The 20,322-nt window shown below is 50.7% G+C and overlaps 1 protein-coding gene across 3 annotated transcripts in view; it reads right to left on the bottom strand.

Annotated features, from left to right (window-relative positions):
• The window catches only part of LOC137621300 (gastrula zinc finger protein XlCGF8.2DB-like), an 82,337-nt gene extending 64,967 nt beyond the window's left edge, over positions 1-17,370 (bottom strand). Inside the window, exon 1 of one of the 3 annotated variants that reach the window (XM_068351650.1) lies at positions 17,215-17,370. The gene's annotated coding sequence lies outside the window, so the exon portion shown is untranslated. Of the gene's footprint in view, positions 1-16,979; positions 17,077-17,214 lie in introns of those variants that run through there. The other 2 variants (XM_068351652.1, XM_068351651.1) reach the window with 2 other exon arrangements.
• Between the last annotated feature and the right edge of the window lie 2,952 nt (positions 17,371-20,322).

Genomic DNA, 20,322 nt, shown 5'->3' with positions numbered 1-20,322 from the left:
TATCGTATATCAACAGGGGACATATGCTTGACACGCCACATAGCTATCATCACCCCACATAGCGTTTAAGCTTCGAGGGGGAAACGGTGGCAAGTTATGGGAGGAGCCGTTACAAAGTTCTCCTCCGTTACTGTTTTGGTACTCGGCGACGTCAACATCCGGCCGCCATCTTGGATGACGCCGCCGCAGCGCGCCATCGTCATTCCTTTCGGCGTATATGCCAGCCTCCACGATGCAATGAGATTGGGAGGGGTCTGACAAGACCGAATAGAGAATAAGGGCGGGTCCATCAGGACGACATGGCCATCTCACCCAAAAATAGATTTTTCGCTTCGCTCAAAATCCGTTTTTTGGGCTCAAGCCATGTCGTCCTGATGGAAGTGTACCAGAGAATTAATGTATCGTGGATTTTTCCCTTTTATGTAGTGCCTTTCTACTTCTAAATAATATTCCTTTGGTCTGATGACCGTAGAGACCTGTGGCATATCCGTCACATGCCACTTCAGATAAGCATATACCATGTTATTGCTTCCTGCCCCCCTGGCAGGGAAGTCCTAATTGGACAGAAGGAACATCTTGAAGTTGCTTGATAGAGGAACTCACCTAATCTCGGAGATACCTGCCGGTCCCAGGGCCAGATAGAGAAGGTAAGTATACTCGTGTTGGAACAAGTTACCTTAATCTAGATGAGCATGCATCAAGAGAACAAGTTTATGACATAGATCATAAAATATCAAAATAAAGGGTAATAAAGTTTGTAGCAGTAATTTTATTTCATGAGAAAAAGAGGGCGAAATGAGACGCACAGGGTAACCTAATACTCTTTTTATTCAATAAAACAGGATTAGCATGAAATAGGTAAAAAAAATTTTTTTACAATAATCAAATGCAATTAAAACATAGACTAAAGACATCAAAGAAGTGGGTGTGGAATCTGAAAGAAAAAAAACTTGCCATAGGACACATAAGTTCCGGAGGAACTATAAAGTCTTTCAAGAAAGTCTTATATACACTTCATGTAAAAACATGTGGCACACGTGTTACAGTCTATGTTACTTCACCTTATAGAAGAATGACAAATTTGAAGGTGATTTGTATTTTTCCCAACCATACAAACCTTAGCTATTTACATAGGGTTTACTTTCGGCGTAGCTGAAGTGACGAGCCATTAGATTTTAACGAGGGTTAAACTACCCCCGCACTAGTTAGCACAGGGGTAGGGGGGGGGTAGCTAGCTACCCCTCCCCCCTCCACACACCGGTGAGCTGCCTCACTTCACTTAGAGGTAGGACTTGTCTCGGGGGACAGGGTTGGCGGGCAAATATGTGTAAATAGCTAAGGTTTGTATGGTTAGGAAAAATACAAATTATCTTCGAATTTGTCATTTGTTCTGTAACCGAAATACAAACCACACTATTTACATAGGGTGACTTACCCTTAGGCAGAGTGGAAAGTCCCCAGCCTCACAAGTTTATTGCTACGCAAGAAACGAGCGGCCTACATAAGTGTGTGTGGAGAGATGAAGTGTGACTCGTCCTAGGAAGTTGACCTGAAGTTCTTTATATGGAATTCTAGGCTAGGACGTCCCAATACCACCTCGTCAGGGTATGGGGGACGCGACAGTATTGTACTTAATACTAGGAACACAAGGAAGCATGGTTTACCTGCAGAGGTTTGAGGTTAGCTATGCAGAGACCCAGGATGCTGCTTTCCCCAAGAGAGGGGAGGATGAAGAAAGAAGTAAGGGCCAGACATACTCTTTCATTCACGCAGACTAAAACCGGGTAACAGTGCCCTCAACCTTCTGCTACCTGTCCATTAAGGAGCCTGAGGTTAGACCAGCTGTTGTGCAGCCACTACAGGGCCGATAGGAAAAGTATCGAGGCTCCTGTGGGTCACGTCCTGCAGGTAGTGGGCTGTGAAGGTCGTCTGACGCTTCCAGACTCCAGCTTGTAGAACCTGCGTCACAGAGAAGTTTCTCTTGAAGGCCAGGGACGTGGCAATACCCCTGACATCATGTGCCCTAGGGCGACGTGACGGAGGATGGTCTGGATTCAAGGCAAAATGGATGGTCCGTCGAATCCAGGCTGAGATGGTGTTCTTGGTGACCCTCCTCTTCGTCCTACCCGTGCTTACAAACAGGGCTTGCACGCGGGGACGGACTGCAGCTGTTCTCTTCAGATAACGTCTCAGACTTCTTACTGGGCAGAGTAGCAGGTGATCTGGATCATCTGTTAAGGAGCAGAGACTCACAACCCTGAAGGAGTCGAACCGTGGGTCCGGAACTCCAGGGTTCTGAGTCTTGGCAACAAACTCAGGGACGAACTTGAACGTTACCTCCCCCCATCCCCTTGAATGGGCGATGTCGTATGAGAGACCATGAAGTTCACTGACTCGCTTGGCCGAAGCCAGAGCAAGCAGGAATACCGTCTTCCAAGTCAGGTGTTGGTCAGAGGCCTGGCGTAATGGTTCGAACGGAGGTCTCTTCAGAGCCCTGAGGACCCGAACCACGTTCCAAGGAGGCGGTCTCACTTCCGACTGAGGGCAGGTAAGCTCGTAGCTATGTATGAGTAAGGAAAGTTCCAGCGAGGAGGAAATGTCTATTCCTTTCAGCCTGAAGGACAGGCTTAAGGCTGAGCGATAGCCTTTCACCGCCGAGATCGAAAGGCGCATTTCCTCCCGCACATAAACGAGGAACTCCACTATTGCTGGAATAGAGGCATCGAGGGGAGAGATACCCCTCCCACGACACCAACCACAGAAGACTCTCCACTTCGCCTGGTAGACCCCTGCGGATGACTTTCGCAGGTGTCGAGACATCCTTTCCGCAACTTGTTGCGAAAAGCCTCTCTCAGTGAGGAGACGCTGGATAGTCTCCAGGCGTTAAGCCGAAGCGATGCTGCGGCTTTGTGGAAGATGTTGCAATGTGGTTGTCTGAGTAGCTCGTGTCGTGGGGGAAGCTCTCTCGGGGGTTGCGTAAGGAGCTGCAGAAGGTCCGGAAACCACTCTGCATGATGCCATAGCGGAGCTATTAAGGTCATCGACAGGTTGACCGATAGTCTGGTCTTGTTGAGCACCCTTCTCATCAGACAGAACGGTGGGAAGGCGTAGACGTCGATGTTGTCCCACCGTTGTTGGAAGGCATCTTGCCAGAGTGCCTTGGGGTCCGGGACTGGGGATCAGTACAGCGGCAGCTTGAAATTCAAGGCTGTCGCGAACAAGTCCACTGTCAGGGAACCCCACAAAGTCAGGACTTTGTTGGCTACCTGAGGATCCAAAGACCACTCGGTACTCACTATCTGCTAAGCTCTGCTCAGATTGTCGGCGAGCACATTCCTTTTCCCAGGAATGAAGCGAGCTGATAAGACGTATCGAGTGGACTTCGGTCCATCTTAGTATCTCTACTGCAAGAAGGGATAGCTGTTGTGAAAAGGTACCTCCCTGCTTGTTGATATAAGCCACTACTGTGGTGTTGTCGCTCATCACCACCACAGAGTGGCCCGCCAGGGTCTGTTGGAACTGTTGAAGGGCCAGGGAAACGGCCTTCAGCTCTAGCAGGTTGATGTGGAGGTACTTATCTGATTCTGACCATAGGCCTCAGGCCCTCTGGTTCAGAACGTGGGCCCCCCACCCATCTTTTGACGCATCCGAAAACAGCATCAAATCCGGGGGAAGGACGAGAAGATCCACTCCCTTTCGAAGGTTGTCGTCGGTCAGCCACCACTGCAGGTCCGTCCGTTCCGCAGGTCCTATCGAGACCAGGAAGTCCGGGGAATCGATGCCTTGATCCCACCGGGACTTGAGCCGCCACTGCAGGGATCTCATCCTGAGGAGGCCGTTGGGAACTAGACGGGCCAAGGAGGCTAGGTGACCTAAAAGACGTAACCACGATTGGGCTGGAAGATCTTCTCGACTGAGGAAAGGCTTTGCAACCTTCCTCAGCCTTGCTATCCTGTCGTCTGATGGAAAGGCTCTGTGGAGATTGGTGTCTGACAACATGCCTAGATAAACCAGTCGTTGGGACGGCTGCAGAGAGGACTTCTCGAGATTTACCATGATCCCTAGATCTTGGCAAATTCCCAGAAGCCTGTCTCGGTGTCGAAGAAGGGTCGACTCCGAGTCTGCCAGGATCAGCCAGTCGTCCAGATAACGAAGGAGACGGATGCCGTTCCTGTGCGCCCACGAAGATCAGTGTGAACACTCTGGTGAACACCTGAGGTGCTGTGGAGAGACCGAAACACAGCACCTTGAACTGGTAGATCTTGTTGTCAAGGCTGAAACGTAGGTACTTCCTGGAAGACGGATGGATTGGGATCTGGAAGTACGCGTCCTTCAGATCCAGTGTGCACATGAAGTCTTGCGGTCTCACTGCAAGTCTGACCGTGTCTGCTGTCTCCATGCTGAACGAAGTTTGCTTGACAAACTTGTTCAGGGCTGAGAGGTCGATGACAGGTCTCCAGCCTCCAAACGCCTTTTTTACAAGAAAGAGTCGACTGAAGAAGCCTGGGGAGCCGTCCACGACCTCCTGGAGAGCATCCTTCTTGAGCATGGTCTCGACTTCTGCCCGAAGGGCTAGCCCCTTTGCCGATCCCGTGGCATAGGAGCTCAACGACACTAGATTCGCTGTCAGGGGAGGTTGAGATGAAATGAACGGGACTCGATATCCTTGTCCTACCACAGAGGTCGTCCAGGAATCGGCCCCGAGTTGCTGCCACCTGAGCACGCAACTTCGTAGGCATCCCCCCACAGGTGGACACGCAGGGGGATTGCCAATCCTAGCGCTTGCGGCCTCAGCCGCTCCTTCTAGGATTTTTGCCTCCCCTGGAGGACTTTGCGCCCTTCTTGTCTTTGACAGGAAAGGGCTGCGGTTTAGACACCTTGGTCTTAGCTGCCGGAGCCTGCTTCGGTGTCCTGCGAGGCTGTTGTTGTTGTTGAGGAGCTAGAGGCTTGTAGGGCCGCGATGTAAGGGCCTTCTGGAGGAGCGAATCTTGACTCGTCTTCCTCCACCTCTCAGCTGTCCGTTCTACGTCCTTGGGCTCAAACAGGCTTCCTCCAAGGATGGAGGAGTGTCTGAGCTTGCTGACATCCATAGCGGGGACCTTCGGGTGGAACCTCTCGGTCACCGTGTCACGGCACTTGAGAATCGAGTTAGCCCACAGGTTAGTGAACTGGTGAGCTAAAAACTCGATAGAGCGCGTTTCCGAGAGGAGGAAGGTCTCCAGGGCCTTCCTATTGCTCTCCTTGGACTAGTCCTCAGAGTGCAATAGGATGCCCAGAGACCCTAGCCAGACATCAAGCCATGAAGTGGCCTGCATGGCACACTTCGCGACCTTCTCCTGGCTCAGGACCTCCGACGCTGTGAATGTCACCTGCCGGGCGTTGAGTTTCTCTACAGAGAGACCCCTGGTGAGCTCTCCCACGGAGTGGTGGAGGGGAAGAGCTAAACAAGGCTCCTCCATGATCTCGAAGTACCTCCTCTGCTGCACGCGAGGAGGTGGGAGGAGCTTGTTCCCGGCAGAAGAACGGCTGGAGGAGGCAAGCTCGGAAAGCTGGCCCACGACCTTGTCCCTGGCGCTCTTCACCCCTTGGGACCAGGGCAGGGCTGCACTGGTCTTGGGGGGCTTCTGAATGCCATAAACCTGGTCCAGGACCGCATCCTTGCCTTCGCGAGGGGCGGTCTCGGGATCCTTGAAACTATTGAGTTGCATCATTAGTCCAAGGACCTGCCAGAAGGTGTGCTCCAATTTGCGCTGCTCTCCTCCTTGTGGACTGGCAGCTAGTCTCCTGTCCCCATTGGCTCTTCATGGGGGGACACGCGGACGTTCTCCCGGGGAAGGGCTGGCTCAGGACGAAACCTCGACGATGATTTGGATAACGTCTTGGAGTCCTTGGGCTCCCTCCTGGGAGGGATACAGGACTCCAGCAAAGTGGTCTGGAAGGTCCCTCCTACGCGAGATGTTTCTCTTTCTTGAGGTGGGGTTCCTCCCATTGGTGCCGTGGGAGAGTGTCTCACCTCGCTGGATTCTCCCGAGGACGGGAAAGGTTCGTCCACATGAGAAGGAGAAAACGTCTGCGAGGGGAAGGGGCCTTCCCGACGGACCTCTTGGGAGCCAGTTTAACCCTGGGAGAAGTCACCGCGAAATCCACTCCTCTCCTTCTCTTCAGTGGGGGCGAGGGAGCCTTTGGTTTCAGTCCCAGATCAGCGAGGGCCGGCTTCATAGCCTGCACCACCCCTTTCATCAGGGAACCGAACCAAGGCTGGCGGCTGACTGACGCAGTGTCGCGACCCCAGCTGGAGGGAAGGGGATCGGTTGATCCTTCAGAGTGGATACTACAGGGCCTGCCTGAAAAGAAGAAAGGGAAGAAGAATATTGTCCGGACCTCTCCAATGACTCTTCCTGCTCCTGGGCGCGTGCTCGGCGCTTCCGCGATGGTGATCGCGAGGACGATCTGGAAGTACGCGGCCCCTGTGCCTCGCAAGACTGGGCGCGCTGTGAAACCCGGCGGGAATCGCGTTGGGGGTCGCGCTGGTAGGATCACTGGTTCGCGCGGTGGCAGAATTACCGGGTCGAGCTGGCGCTCGCGCAATAGCAGAATCGCGGGATCGCGCGTGGGTGCGGGGTCGCGCGTGGGTGCGGGGTCGCGCGTGGGTGCGGGGTCGCGCGTGGGTGCGGGGTCGCGCGTGGGTGCGGGGTCGCGCGTGGGTGCGGGGTCGCGCGTGGGTGCGGGGTCGCGCGTGGGTGCGGGGTCGCGCGTGGGTGCGGGGTCGCGCGTGGGTGCGGGGTCGCGCGTGGGTGCGGGGTCGCGCGTGGGTGCGGGGTCGCGCGTGGGTGCGGGGGTCGCGCGTGGGTGCGGGGTCGCGCGTGGGTGCGGGGTCGCGCGTGGGTGCGGGGTCGCGCGTGGGTGCGGGGTCGCGCGTGGGTGCGGGGTCGCGCGTGGGTGCGGGGTCGCGCGTGGGTGCGGGGTCGCGCGTGGGTGCGGGGTCGCGCGTGGGTGCGGGGTCGCGCGTGGGTGCGGGGTCGCGCGTGGGTGCGGGGTCGCGCGTGGGTGCGGGGTCGCGCGTGGGTGCTGGGTCGAGCGTGGGTGCTGGGTCGCGCGCGGGCGACCGTTGGCGCGCAGGCGCGTGGGCGCGTGGAGATAAGGGCGCGGGCACGTGTGGGCGCGCTGGTGACTTGGCGCGTGGGCGAGTGGGCGCGTAGGCGAGGGTGTGCGTGAATGCACAGATGAGCGCGAGTGCCTGGGTGATCGCTGGCGATCAGGAGAATGATGGCGCGTAGGCGAACGATGTAGCCTAGGCGAGATCAAGCGCGTTGGCGAGCGATGGCGTGCTGGTGAACGACGGCGCGTTGGCGAGCGACGGCGCGTTGGTGATCGATGACGCGTGGAACGCGTGGGCGACCGACCGCGTACAGGTGAGTTGGCGCGTGGGCGAGTCGGAGCCCTGTGGCGATCATAAGCGTGAGCGCGTTGGCGCGTTGGTGAGCGTTCGCGCACAGGCGAAGGATCGCGCGGGCGCGTAGGAGAACGCTGGCGTGTAGGAGATCGCTGACGCGTAGGATGGCGCGCCGTGGTTGAAGGTCTCGAAGGTGAAGTCTCGTGGGCGGGCTCAGGAGCTGGCTCGTGGGCGCGCGGGCGCACATGCACTTTAGTGCGCGCTGGAGACTGGAGCGGAGGCGGTGGTCGACGTGTAGGGGAACGCTGACGAGGCAAAGGAACAATGTCCTTGCCTGCGCCCAGATCCGAAGATCGTGGGCGCGCGGGCGAATGTTGACGCGCTGGGCGGGCATCAGGAACTGGGCGTGCCGTAGTGCGCTGATGCGCCGGAGGTTGACGGCGCTCAGGAGACTGTTGACGCGCAGGACGCGCAGCAGGGGCTGAAGTGCGCATGCGCGCAGGCGAGCGCTGAGCAGGAGAGCGCTGGCGAGCAGGTGAGCGCTTGCAAACAGGGCGCGTTGGCGATCAGGAGAGCGCTGACGATCAGGAGAGCGCTGGTGGTCAAGAGAGCGCTGGCGATCAGAAGAGCGCTGGCGAGAAGAGTCTGACAACTCATCTGCCGTAGAGCGCTTGCGCCCAGGGCGCTGACGAGCAGGAGAGCGCTGGCAAGCAGGAGATTGCTGGCGAGCAGGAGAGCGCTGGTGATCAGGAGAGCGCTGGCGAGGAGAGTCAGGAGACTCTACGGCAGGAGAGCGCTGGCGAGCGGGAGAGTGCTGGCGAGCGGGAGAGTGCTGGCGAGCGGGAGAGCGCTGGCGAGCGGGAGAGCGCTGGCGAGCGGGAGAGCGCTGGCGAGCGGGAGAGCGCTGGCGAGCGGGAGAGCGCTGGCGAGCGGGAGAGCGCTGGCGAGCAGGAGAGCGCTGACGAGCAGGCGGGCGCTGGCGATCAGGAGAGCGGTGGCGCTTGCGCGCTACTCAAGGGCGCACAGGTGAAACCTGGCGCAGAAGGGCCTCACCCACATTGTGAGAGAGGTCTTTCTGCCCCGAAGGCAAGATCTGGCAGGCACAGGAGATTGCGAACGATCAGCAGAGAGGTCCATAGGAGTTACTGCTACGGTCTGCTCCCAACGAGAAGAGTCCTTCACAGGGGACGACGAGGATGACGACCCGAAGAGGAGGCGCCTCTTGACTCCCTGGTGGAAAGCAAAGGTAGAGGCCAACTTCAAACAAACACACACTGGAAGAAAAAGCAAACAAATTAAGGGTGTCAATATGCGAGGACGGGACAGAAACGTCTGTACATCGTCCGAGCCAAAAGTGAAGCGAGGCAGCTCACCGGTGTGTGGAGGGGGGAGGGGTAGCTAGCTACCGCTCCCCTACCCTCGTGCTAACTAGCGCGGAGGTAGTTTAACCCTCGTTAAAATCTAATGGCTCGTCATTTCAGCTACGCCGAAAGTAAACCCTATATAAATAGCGTGGTTTGCATTTCGGTTACGGAACAAACAGTCTTTAGTGTCACAAGGAGGCACTTAAATTCACTATGTTTCGCACTAGGGTCAACACAGGCACCCGTGGAGTTAGAGTCCCAAATAACTCACTGTTCTACACAGCACTAAGCAGCAGGTTTTAGCACACTACTTGCTGTCACCACATGGCGTCGCAACTCTTGCACCTGCTTAGCATAGTGTTTGAAAAACACTTTCGATGATTTCCAGCCCGTGAAGGAACGATGACTCTCGAAGTCCATTGTCTGGAAGAATTTCAGGGAAGAGGCGACTTTCCTGGGATCATGACCTGCGGGTGTACTGTCAGGATCCGCTCTGCGAATAAAGTAGGTGATCTTCGCCCTTAGTTGTTTGAGTGACAAATCAGATCCTGATGTTTCTCTTTAAAGAGCTGTCCTCCGCCAAAGTCTGAAGTTCTTCGAAGATAGACCTCTAGACTCTCCACTGGGCATAGAGACACATGTTCCTTCAGGGGGGCAGATTCTCCAGGGGCCCCACCGTTTGGTGGGAAGCTCGTTCTTGGCGAGAAACGTTGGGTCAGGAAAGAGGGTAAGTTAGCCTGTGTCAGCAAACTGTATCTGGCCCTCTTCTCTTGATAAAGCCACAATCTCACTGACTCGGGCTCCCGAGGCGAGAGCAAAAAGAAAAATCACTTTCTGAGTCAAATCTTTCAGAGGGCAAGACTCGTTGTCCAGACTTGAGGCGAATTGGAGCACTTTGTCGAGAGACCAGGAGATAAGTCTCGGAGGAGGTGCGTGACAGAGTCTAGCACATGCCTTTGGCAGCTTATTAAAGATGTCGTCGGACAGGTCGATCTGGAAGGCATAGACTAGTGGTCTTGCTAAGGACGATTTGCAGGTAGTAATCGTGTTGGCTGCCAAGTCCTGTCCATGAAGGTGAATAAAGAAGGACAGACAAAAATCTATAGAGATTTCCGTAGGATTCTTAGCCTTGACAAAGGATACCCATTTCTTCCAGGAAGACTAGTATTGCCTTCTGGTAGATTTAGTTTTGTATTCCTCTAGGAAGTCCAAACTCTTCTTCGAGATTCCGAACCTCTTCTTAACGGCTAGGGAGAGAAAATCATGAGCTGTAGGTCTCTGGTTTTCCTTGATGAAGCGAAGACAGTCGACTTCTGAACTTGCTGGGATAGAACTGGGTCCGGCAGGTGAATTATCTTGGGTTGTAACTCCAGGATTAGGAGGAACCAGTTGCTCCGTGGCCAGTTGGGTGCCACTAGGGCTGCTGTGCCTAGAAAGGTTCTCAGCTTGGTGAGGACTTTCAGCAGAAGGTTGGGTGGAGGGAACAGGTAAATCTTGGACCATCTGTTCCAATCCAGGGACATGATGTCCACTGCTTTCGCTCTGGGGTCCTCGTAAGGGGCCACGTAACAAGGAAGTTCTTTGTTGTCGCTCGTCACAAAGAGGTCGATTTGCAGTTCCGGGACTTGGCGAGAGATGAAGGAGAACGAGCCTGCGTCTACGGACCATTCTGACTCTATTGGGGTTGTCCTCGATAGAGCATCCGCCGTCACGTTGCGGAATCCTTGAAGATGAACTGCTGAGAGGTGCCATCTCTTCTTTTCCGCAAGGCGGAAGATGGGTAGAAGCACTTGGTTGAGTTGGGGCGATCTTGAGCCCTGACGGTTGAGACATCTGACCACAACGGCGCTGTCCAGGGTTAGACGGATGTGGGACGAGGATCGAGGAGACAGTCTTTTCAGAGAGAGAAGGACCGCCATGGCCTCCAAGAAGTTGATGTGGAACATCTTGAATAGGGGAGACCATGTTCCTTGAACTTGTCGTTGAGGGGAGTGACCCCCCCACCCTTCTAGCGATGCATCCGTGTGGATAACGACCGACGGAGGTGGAGGTTGAAGGGGAACTGATTTCTTCAGGTTCTTTGCCTCCGACCATGGTTTTAGGAGTGAGCGAAGCCTGGTTGGCAGAGGTCTCTTGAGATCTCTTCGAGCGATGGATGCGTATCTTCTCCAGACTCCCGAAGCATCCTTTAGCTGTGCTCGTAGCACTGGGTCCGTCACTGAAGCGAACTGGAGGGAGCCGAGCACCTGCTCCTGTTGACGTCTTGAAATCCATTTGGATCTGAGGAGTCTCTTGACAGATCCCACTATTTCCTTCCTTTTCTTCGGGGGGATGGAAAGACGGTGTGACTGGAGGTTCCAATGGATTCCTAGCCATTGAAACTTCTGAGCTGGAGAAAGTCGAGACTTCTTGGTGTTGATTTTGAAACCCAGATATTCCAGGAATTGGGTCACTTTTCTTGAAGCTTGCAAGCATTCCTCTGAGGATGCGGCCCATACCAGCCAATCGTCCAGGTAAGCCATCACCTGGACGCCTTGAAGTCGTAGCTGTTGGACGATCGTGTCTGCGACCTTTGTGAAGATCCTTGGAGCTATGTTGAGTCCGAAGGGCATGGCTCTGAAGGCGTATTGTCTTCTTTGAAGCCTGAATCCTAGGTAGGAGGAGGCCTGGCGACTCATTGGAATGTGCCAGTAGGCGTCCACCAAGTCTATCGAGACTGTGAATGCCCTTTGGGGCAGTAGGGCTCTTATGTGCTGAAGAGTTAGCATCTTGAATTTGTTGTTCTCGATGAACTTGTTGAGAGGGGACAAGTCCAGAATGACTCTGAGTTTTGTCAGAGTCCTTCTTGGGAACACAGAACAGTCTTCCCTGGAACCTGGTGGACTTCACCCTCTTGATCACCTTCTTGTTCAAGAGTTTTTGGACGTATTCTTCCAGGACGGGGGTGGAGTGTTGGAAGAATTGATGGAAGGTTGGAGGTGGTGAAACCCAGCACCACCCTAGTCCATTCTTGATGATGCTGTGAGCCCAAAGATCGAAGGTCCAACGATCCTGAAAGAGGCGAAGTCTTCCTCCCACCGGAAGCATTTCATTGCTTCTGGTTTCCTGAGGGTTTGCCACCTCGGCCGCCTGCTCCCCTTCCTCCTCTCCCTCTGGAAGGGCAACGAGAGGAGTCTCTGCTGGAGCCTCTACCTCTGGGACAAAAGGTAGTGAATTGCCTTTCATAGGCAGGGGTAAACACTGGTGACTGGGCCACCACTGGCTGAGGGACCAACTGAAAGGTCTGTTGGGGCTGAGCCACCAACTGGGGAGTAGCGGGTGCCGGAAACTGGCGCTTAGCCTGTCGCTGCTGAGGTCTAGGCTTATTGGATTTCTTCTTAGGCGGGGGCCCTCATCCTGAGAAGATTTCCTCTTTCTTGATATGTCCCACTTGTTGAGAAGGTTCCGGTTCTCGGTGGCGGCTCTGTCAACTATCTCTTTCACGAGATCATCGGGAAAGAGGTGTTTCCCCCAAATGTTGGAGGAGATCAGTTTCTGGGGTTCGTGTTTGACGGTAGCATCCGTAAAAACGAATTCCCTGCAGGCTCGCCGAGCCCTGATGAACCTGTAAAAGTCTTTTGTCAGGGTAGCGAGATGGGTCTTGGCTAAGACCATGTACATATCTGGGGTCCGAGTGTCCCCGGCCATTGTTTCCAATTGCACTTGGAGGGAAAGGGAGGCGGCCAGTCTCTGTTTCGTATCCAGTTCCCGACGCAGAAGGTATTCGGAGAGCTTAGGGAGGTTCTCGTTAAACTGACGTCCTGCTACGTCAGCCTCTAACTTTCCTACCGAGAAAGTTAACTGGTTGTCTTTCCAGTTCTTGTCGTCGGGGGGTAGGGCGAGGGAGAGGGGCCTACATTCCTCCAATGTTGGGCAAGGTTTCCCTTCCTCCACTGCCTTCAACACTGCCAGCAAGGACTTTTCGGCAAAGGGGAAGACCATGAAAAGAAGGATGTTTCTTGCTAAGGGCCGGCACCTTGGAGTTGGTGTAGCCCTTGCTCTTAAGGTTTGCGGCCAAAAGAGATTAAGCCTTAGCGTGGTCAAAGACTATGACCTCCTTAGGCTCGGTTTCCTCCTTGGAAACAGGCTCGGACTTGAGACGGATGTAACAGTCTGGGAACGCCTCGAAGCTGGCCAAAACTCCACCTCTTCAAGGGGGACAGCGCCTAGTTTGTCGTTGACGAAGAGTCGTCCACTAGTGATTGGCATGTGCTCGGCATGCCTCCAGGGGTTGGTTACTGAGCAAGGGGGAAGATCCTTGATGTTGATCTTCCTGCCCGACTGTTTCGACAAACGGAGAATCTCCCTCTTGAGGTCTTCTTGTCCTCTTAGATACCCTTCGTCCAGGAGGGCCACCAGGGCCTGGATACTGTCCTGGTTCTCCAGAAGCGACGGAGTAGGGGTAGGCGTCGACGAAGTAGAGGGGACGGGTTCCGTTACAGCAACGGAAGTGACAGAGCGAGTCCGGAACCTCCACCTGCTCCTCCTCTTCTTGACCCTCGGCCATCAGGGTCCTTTCGGTGGTGTCTGATACCTCCGACATCTGTTCCACCTCGTCAAGATGGAAGTCTTGCAGTGCGTCCGAAACGTCAGGTCCCACCGTCAGCTCGACGCAGGGGATCTCGGCCTTTGGGATGACAGCATCCGCAGATGCCTTTGGAAAGAGCAAAGCTCTCATCTTCTCACTCGGGAGATAGGGCCCCGTGGCGTTCTTCTGGAAACCACGCACCCATTTGCGCAGTTTCTCTCGGGCAACATCCCTGGCCTCCGCAGAGGGAGGGTCCTCGAATGCTTCGTGGAGCAGGTCCTTGCAGACAGTGCAGACCTGCGGGTCCCAATACCGAAGAGTTCCTTTGGTAACAGAACAGCTGGCATGGGTTCGGCACGCCAGGTGGCCGTAGAAGTCCGGACGCCGAACGTTGCAGAAGGCACTCTCACACCGGACATAAAAGAAAGGGGGAATGAGTCTGTGGAAGTCATATACCATGACTTAAAGTAAAGACTTAAAGTAATCTTAGATTAGCATTAAAGTTATTTTACCTTAATATAAGATTCCTTTTCATGTGTAGGCTTAGGATAGTAAGCTGGAAAAGAAGCAGAAAAGACACATACATGTGCATCCCGCCCAGCGAATTGCCGTGACCGCACACCAAGACTAATTCTAGGGGCTCTGAAGAGCCTAAGAGATGGAAGAGATATCTACAATGGATAAAGCACAGCTTAGTCTTTCTCTGGAGAACTAATCATGGTGAGAGGGGGGGGGGGGAAACTGAGTTCATTCAGTTTAGGATAAGAAAAGGGGGGGGGTGGAGTAACCCCTCCCTCTTCAGGTGGGTCCCGGCAAGGGACTGCGCATGGATGCACAAAATATACTGGAAATATTTTACTGCATAACTATACATCATAGATTTTCGTCTAGGGTAAGCACTGTACCATAGACATACCGGCTATCATATATAGCTATACAATAGTCGCTACCGGCACCAGGCCGGCAGGAGAGGGTGACGGTTCAAGGTGATGGCAGATTGCTGGCATCCGGCGGCCCCCGCCAGTCGGCAAGCGACCGGCGAAGGTATTCCAGCACTGGCGTCAATCAATGAGACAGAGTAGATACTAGGGTACCCTGACAGCTGTTGCCGGCAGGGTAGCGGCAGTGGACCGGCACTGATAGGTAGAGAGAAAGGGTAGGGGAAGAGAGAGGGAAGGGTAATTCATTACCCCGACCTCGTCTTCCTCCAGAAGGAGTGTTCAAATGAAAGAGAGGGGGGCAAACTTTCATCCAGCCGCAACAGAGCCGCTAGACGGCAGGAATTGCGGGTGGCGGCCCAAGGGAGGACTGGAGAACACTCTAAGATAGGGAGGTCCCACGCCGGCAGACCGACCACTTAGGCTATCCCATAGTTTGAGTACAGTATATGCGGGAAGCGAAGCAGCTCGGACTCACCCACGAAGGGACTAAGCCGAACCAACAACCCGCCGGCACACGGTGGAGTTGTAGGACGGCGGACAGGGGTGTGATGGCTAGGCCACCACAAAAGGACAGAGGGGGGAGGGGCGAGGGTCCTGAGGGGGAGCGTGGGGGAAAGCGTAGCCTTCACCAATGCTCCAGGGGGGGGGGGGGATTTCTGTTCCAGAACCAGCCCTCTCCCAGGTGTAGGAGACTTCATTCTCCAGCCTAGGGTAGGTTAATTCAGAGAAGGTACAGCACTATTGTACTGTCCTAAACTATAAAGAAACAGAATCCCCTGGCCTGCCTAACTTAGGCTAGGGAAGCGAGTCCCAAACCAGGGAAGGCAGATGTAGGACAGGTCGCTAGGCCACAGGGAGGAAAGGGTCGAAACCCTACCAAGTGTGGACTTGGGGGAAAGGCAGAGCCCTTCCACCTTCGCCAACCAGCAAGGCCCCAAAAGGAGAGTTCATTCACTTAGAGGGGGAGCTGGGGGCGAGCGACAGTTACTCTGAGGTTCTGTCCCAAACTCAAAGCTCATGTGCTATGGCTAGGAGTGGGGAAAGAAAACCCTAGCCTAACCTCACTCGAATACGATTCGAGGTAAGGAGGGCTAGGATGTAGCCTAGGCTACCTCAGAGGGAGGAGATACCTTAGGCAAGGTAACTGGGGAGGATAGGAAGTATATACGGCCCTACGTAGGTGAGGGGCAAGGGAGTCGACTACCTAGATCACCGAGACCCTTAGTATACTTCCTCGAAGGCGAAAACATATGTGCAATCACTGAATCTTATATGTATAAATGCCTAAAATCTCCATTTCATAAATTAAAACTAGGAACACTATTATATCATGCATGAGAGTAAACAAAAACCACCCAGGCTATCAAGTCTAGGGGCTAGGCTAGAACCCTAGCCTACGATCGGCTACCTATGCTCGCCGAAAAGGATACTATCGGCATAATATAACTAATTCCTAGCAATGAACACTAAATAACTAGTGCTGATAATTAGTTATAAGAACGGGAAGGGTTGTTCTGGCTAACTAAATAAAGCATGCGGTTAAGGCACAGCTCCACCACAAAACATGGTATTCTAAGATAAAAAGTCGTTACTTTACGGCTGGAGCTTATTTATACAATACAAGAATATGGTACTCAACTTTCCAGAAGAAGGCGAGGCAGAAGATTGCGACATGATGAATAACTTAGCGAACAACTGGGAAAAAGCACCTGGTCATATACGCTACGTAAGAAAGAATGACGATGGCGCGCTCCGGCGGCGTCATCCAAGATGGCGGTCAACATGGCGGCCGGATGTTGATGTCGCCGAGTACCAAAACAGTAACGGAGGAGGGGAACTTTGTAACGGCTCCTCCCATAACTTGCCACCTTTTCCCCCTCGAAACGTAAACGCTATGTGGGGTGCAGATAGCTATGTGGCGTGTCAAGCATACGTCCCCTGTTGATATACGATATCCTAAAGAGAAACCTTATGGGTACTCGCGCCAGAAGTTAGAATTCTGTGAAACCTTTAGTTTAATTCTCTGGGAATATCTACTATAGTCATATATACCCTTAGGAAGCTACTGAAGGAACCTTCCATCAGGATGACATGGCTTCAACCCAAATATATATTTATATATATATATATATATATATATATATATATATATATATATATATATATATATATATATATATATATATATATATATATATGTTACATTAAGTATTTATCTGCGACAAAAATAAGTGTCATTTTCGCAGGGAATAGGCGTTTTCCTATAGGGAAAAGTTGGTTTATACCAAGAAAGGTTTCCTTGACTATAAGTACAGTAATACCAGTTTTTTTATAATTTACATATGAAATATCTATTCTAATGTTGTTACTGTTTTTCAAATATTTTATTTCAATTGTTAATTACTTATCTTATTTTCTTGTTTCCTTTCCTCCTATTTTCCCTTTTGGAGCCCCTGGACTTGTACCATCCTGCTTTTCTAACTAAGGTTGTAGCTTAGCAAGTAGTCCTAGTAATAATAATAATAATAATAATAATAATAATAATAATAATAATAATAATAATAATAATAAACACAAACTCAGCCACTAACTTAGGTTGTCATACGTCTTCTAGCTACATGAACATAACCTGAACAGTTGTACATTGGCCTAAAATAGGTATTACCAAAACAAGCAAAGATTCCATGCTATAAATATTAAGAAAGTGGTCATACAGTTACTAGTATTTTGACAGTCAACGTACGAGTGAAACGTTTAAACTGTGCCAATAACTTGAACGAGCTTCCTGGTTGACAACTGGAGAGTTATCTTGTTTCAAAACTACGTCACATAATGAAAAAAAGTACATGCATTGACTTTGAACTACTTAAAACAAGTATATAAATTCACTTTAATAACTAAATGTTACAAATTCACTATGATACATAAATACCATGAAGATATTCTTACATGGAAGATTTTTTTGAGGTGACCCCAAAGAACCTTTGTTTACATTTAAAGCAACATAGAGATGGAATTTTAATAGATAGTGACAACACATAACGAATAATGTGATAAGGTAAATACACAGTTTTATAAATACTTAATCATTAAAAGTTCTCTCATAGGTTTAAAATATGAATAAATTTCTATTTATATAGACTTTACTAGAGTTACGTAGATAATGTATAAGATAATCATAAACTACACAGTAATGGCGTTTGAAATTTACTTGCTAAAAGTGGAATTGCATTTAACAATATGTCTCTTTTACAATAAAAAAAATTCACGGAATTTTGAAAAAAAAATTATTGGCGAGATTTCTGTTATTTATTCATGAAAAAAAAAATCGCTGTACCGAAAAAGCGAATACCTCAGCTTAAGAAAAGCCACCGCGACCTAATATTTGAAGTAAACTTTCAAAAATTTTAATTATATATCTATAGATTTATTGTGAGGATGGATTAATGGAATAATTTGGGCAGTAAAGACCAGCTCTGGGGCTTGTGAGATTATTCAGTACCAGAGTGCAACTAGGGAAAACCGAAAACTACGCAGTTACTTTATGAAGTAAAAGTTAAATAAGTTGGACAGCAAGATTGAAGAAAGGGAGCAGAAATTGAGATAAATCAGATGGGCATAAGACAAGTGCCGCTAGGAGCCAAGGAACACTGTTAAGAGTTTAAGGGCCGGTTCCTCTAACACTAGGCGTTACAGCGTTGTGTGGGGGTGACTGGTAGGCCACCTTCCTCAGCCCCATGGTAGAGTACTAGAGTTATTGTGATGAATACAGACGTATAGGAGCTGCAGTAATTATCTAGCACATAATTAATAAAGGCTGAGATCACACGCCTATTTTGTTGATTTAAAATGATTATAATTCATAGTACAAAAAACAACTTCATAAAACTAGACTTGCAAACATGATTACGAACAGATGGAAATTGCATTGAAGCAAGTGGCAGTACATACAAGAATGGAAAGCTAATGATCATAGGTGGCAGGAATAGCCTCTTTGGATTTTGTAGTGAGAAAGAACATGGCTAAAATTCCCACACCTAAATCCGTTAAAGCAAATGTCTAGTGTTTAGCCACCACCACCAACTTGGTCACCGTGACCACTTAACGAGAACATTTGCCAAACCAAAGACAAATCCAAAAATGTTGTAAATGCCCCACCTAGTGTTAACGATATTGAGTGAGCCAAATTTGATTCCATATATAGTGTGTTACTACCAGTGTAGACCAGTATGACAAGAAACCAAAGAAACCAATTGCCCTTGGACATCGCCCTTATGATATGCTCTTAATCACTTAGATCAAGATGCTTTCCAGACTCCAACAAATCATCAACCTCACTGTTAATGCATAACCTGGGGCCTACAGACCTAGGTTTCCCATTGTGCACTGTACCCAAGTCTGCTTCTGTCTCTGCTCTGGCAGCTACAGGCTGAAAAACTTTCTTGCTAGGATCAAAGGCATACATCGCCTGAGCTTGTGTGCAACTGACATCCCTGTAACCTTGGCTAAGCACACTGCCAATGAGATTAGACAGATTCAGGATTCAGGATCATTCAAGCCACACTTTTCAGGTCCAGAAAAAGACAGGCAATCCTATGGTAACCAGATAAGTGACATACATCAATAATACATCATACAAGCTCTTCGAAATAAATGTACCACATCAGCCACAGATCCATGCAGCCTCACACAGTAATATTGAGCATGTGAGCGGCAACCTCAACCATAGTGGACTCACTTCGGTATGTGACTACCTTTGACGCCAGCCCCATCTGCCATCCCCAACCAAACTGCCCTTACTGGCTGCTGATGATAACAGGCAGAATCAACAACAGTATCTGTTTGATTATGACAGGTCCAGCACTTTTAATATGTATGACCACCAGCTCATGTATGGCATTTCTTTAAAGATAATGGCAGGCCCTAACGCTGAACCCATAGCATACCACACGCCTGCACCTGTCTCTCTCCACTGACAAAAGGATATCAAAGCTGGGCTATTTTAGGATGTCCGACTGCATGTGTAGGAGCCTGTGCCTACTGGGGAATCTATTACCTGGTGGTGCCACAGAGCATTAGTGTGTGCTGGAAAAGGGCATGCCCTGATGCTTTGTTGACTTTCCACCCGTAAATGTCTGTGACACGGAAAATTCATCACGCTCTATCGCCATTTCATCAAACCTGATTTGGATTTGTATCTCAAAAGAAGAATAAAAGTGTGTTTGATGCCTGGAACACCTATATCAGGGTACCAATCCATGAAGAGGATTGCCATTTAACCACATTCTTCACACCTTAAAACAGATATTGTTGTACAAGGCAGCCAGCACCCAAAGGCTATCTCACATCAAGTGATGCGATGAAATTTTTTCCCAATCCTCAACAAGCAAAATGTGTAGGTGATGTTCTCTTTTGGTTCAACTCACTAGAGATTTTTCTAAACAGTGGAATGAATCATTAACATCTTTTGGAAGCAGAGAATCACACTCAACCCTGACAAGTTTGTGCTTAGGCAAGATGTAGTTGAGTTTGCAAGTTTTGATACAACACTAAATACTGTCCAACGTCCCACTAAGATACGAAGACCTTCTTCAACTTCATGGTTTGAACTTGTCAACTAGGCAGTGGCAGTTCATTATAAGTAGGCTACTGTGGAACTACAGCACCCCCTATTTCTGTTCTCTTTAATTCTTTCTTTATACTTGTACAATATATAATCCTTAAGCTTAATGTCAGTAGCCATCCTTCACTTTATGGAAAAGAAAAAAAAACTTTGTATGGAACTTTGCACTTCACAGTTCTAGCTGTGGGGTATTTGGCTGTTGTGCGCATGTACACAGGAAGCTACACACAAGTCTGAGCCAAAGACTATAGGAAGGCTCAAAATACGAATGTTAATACAATAGTTGGTAGCTCCAAAGTTAACACAATAGTTTGACCACTCAGTATTCAGATAGCTTTGTAGGTATATCGGTTGTCGTCTGTTTGTTTATAGTCAGATTTGACAGTTGACAAACGAAATCATGGCGCCAGCAGTGAATTAGTCACACAGTGTGT

The sequence above is a fragment of the Palaemon carinicauda genome, chromosome 2, assembly GCF_036898095.1.
Source record: "Palaemon carinicauda isolate YSFRI2023 chromosome 2, ASM3689809v2, whole genome shotgun sequence".
In the NCBI taxonomy this organism is placed as follows: Eukaryota; Metazoa; Arthropoda; class Malacostraca; order Decapoda; family Palaemonidae; genus Palaemon; species Palaemon carinicauda.
Note: the sequence above shows the minus strand (reverse complement) of the source record. Positions and strands in the feature narration are given on the sequence as shown.